General features: G+C 35.2%; 1 protein-coding gene across 5 annotated transcripts in view; it reads right to left on the minus strand.

Annotated features, from left to right (window-relative positions):
• Positions 1-2,487, minus strand: part of LOC101861383 (neuroglobin) — a gene marked incomplete at its 3' end in the record, with an annotated part of 59,403 nt that overhangs the window by 13,364 nt on the left and 43,552 nt on the right. The window contains 1 exon segment of one of the 5 annotated variants that reach the window (XM_013086584.2): positions 1,430-1,567. 5 annotated transcript variants of the gene reach the window in all.

Here is a 2,487-nt window from a genome sequence, read left to right on the forward strand (position 1 = left end):
CTTCTTCTTCTTCTTCTTCTTCTTCTTCTTCTTCTTCTTCTTCTTCTTCTTCTTCTCATCATCATCATCATCATCATCATCATTATTATTATTATTATTATTATTATTATTATTATTATTATTATTATTATTATTATTATTATTATTGTTGTTGTTGTTTTATTATTATTATTATTATTGTTATTACTATTATTGTTATTATTATTGTTATTATTATTAATATTATTATTATTATCATTATTATTATTATTATTATTATTATTATTATTATTATTATTATTATTATTATTATTATTATTAAGGGTCTACAACTCTACGAAAGCGTTGCGATTACAACCCTACTTTGTTTTTAGACGGCAGTGCCAGGGGACAGATTGAAGCAAGCAAATCCAGGCGAAGATAAAAAAGTCAACATAATTGAGGAAACGCGCTGTAGGCAAATAGCCCTATTAAAGTTGCACTTCCCTCAAATTTTATGCAAGCTCTTCCTAAACATTTTAAGGGCATTCACTCTATCGTCCTCGTTCATCAACTGCTGCTTTATTCTCTCTATCTTTCTCTCTCTCTCTCTCTCTCTCTCTCTCTCTCTCTCTCTCTCTCTCTTCCCCTCTCTCTCCCCCCCTCTCTCTCTCTCTCTCGCGCTCTCTCTCTTTTTCCTTCTCTTTGTCCTTTCTGTCTACCTCTTTTCTCTTTTTCAGTACACTTTCCTATCAACTGTCGCATAACCCCCCTTCCCCCTCCCCCCTCTCTCTCTGTTTCTCCCTCTGTGTCTCTTTAATTCTTCTTCTTCTTCTTCTTCTTCTTCTTTCTCTCTCTCTCTCTCTCTCTCTCTCTCTATATATATATATATATTATTATTATTATTATTATTATTATTATTATTATTATTATTATTATTATTATTATAACAACATTAATAAAGATATTGTACTACTACTACTAATTTCTGACACTACTAATATTACTACTTCTTCAACTGTTACTGCTGCTTCTCCAACTACAGCCAAATCAATTTCTACAACAACTACTATTTACTACTTCTACTACTACAACTACTATTGCTACTTTTACTATGATTACTAATAACAACAGTAGTGAAAATAATGATAATGAGAGAAATAATAATCAATTACGCAATGGTAATATTATAAATAACATGAAAAACACCTAATGTGCCTCTGTGTTCTTTGAAATGTTGCACACGTTTCTCTATCAGTCTTTGACCGACCATAATCTGCCTGTCACTGTTTAATCAACTGAAGAATAATTTCAACTCAAAGGGATTAGAATTTCCAAAAATACTAATATCAATTTCAGCATCTATGTCGTGAAAATGAAATGAACGAGATGAAACGAATTCCAATGTTTGCTAGTAATTAGGATGGACTATTTGTCAAAATGCTTAGCTCTCTTTAAGCAAACTCTTCACCTTGCAGAGCGATGTCCTCTGTTCCACAGGAGCTCAGAAATTCATCACACTCCAGAGTCCTAATGATCTCTGTATGTCAACAGACTCTGTCTTTCCTCGTCCTCCTCTAGGGATGGCCCGCTTCCCTTCTACTTTTATCCCAGACCTGACAAATCCAGGGTTGCAGAATTGTCAATAACCGTGTAAGAACTTGAGCAAATTTTTGCCCGAGTGTTTAACTGATTAACTTGGGGGAACTTCCGCCTGTGGTCATTTCAATCTTATCTAAATCCTATCGACGATATTGCTGTGTGTGGATTCAGCGACCGAGAAGAACAATATGAATGGGATATTGGATGGGGAGGACAGTTTACGTTGGAAAAAAAGGGAGGGGGGAAAGAGAGTTGGGGGTATTGAAAATGGATTTTGTGAATTGAAAGGACGAACATTCCTTTGAAGAGGAAGAAGGGGGGGGGGGGGGGGGGCAGGATGAGTGATAAGGAAGCCGCAGTAGGGTAAGTTGACAGGGGGAGAAATTTTCTTTTGATGAGAGATTTGGGTTTCACTAGAAAGAAAGGGGAATGGGGGACAGTTGGGATCACAGGGGAATCTGAAAGGGTTGATGTGAATAAATAAATTATAGAATGACTGGATGAGTTCTAATATTTCTAAGACTGAAACCTACAACATCTGACAGTATTGCCTGCACAATAAAGAATCTACTTAACGGTTGTCTTACAATGCGGCTTAAAGAGAAAAAGAGCTATGATAGGCATAAAGAATAGAGACACAGACACATAATGATAAAATACTTGTATTAAGCCAGTCTGTTGCGAATCAGAGTGTTCTGGTGAGCGTATAAAATGATACGTTTGAGTCAGACGTTGAACAAGTGAAATGGAAGAGGCTATCGGTGAGAGGGTATGAAGACAGTGATAAAACAAAACAAACAAATAAACAAACAACAAAAAAGATCAAAGTTGTAATTTCAGCTCGAGAGAATACCAACTTGAACGTGCACAACCCAAAGTACTTCTACGATTTCTTTTTTTGAGGAAAAATTCATTTTAAAAGACTTT

This window comes from Aplysia californica, unplaced genomic scaffold, assembly GCF_000002075.1.
Source record: "Aplysia californica isolate F4 #8 unplaced genomic scaffold, AplCal3.0 scaffold00483, whole genome shotgun sequence".
NCBI classification, from domain to species: Eukaryota; Metazoa; Mollusca; class Gastropoda; order Aplysiida; family Aplysiidae; genus Aplysia; species Aplysia californica.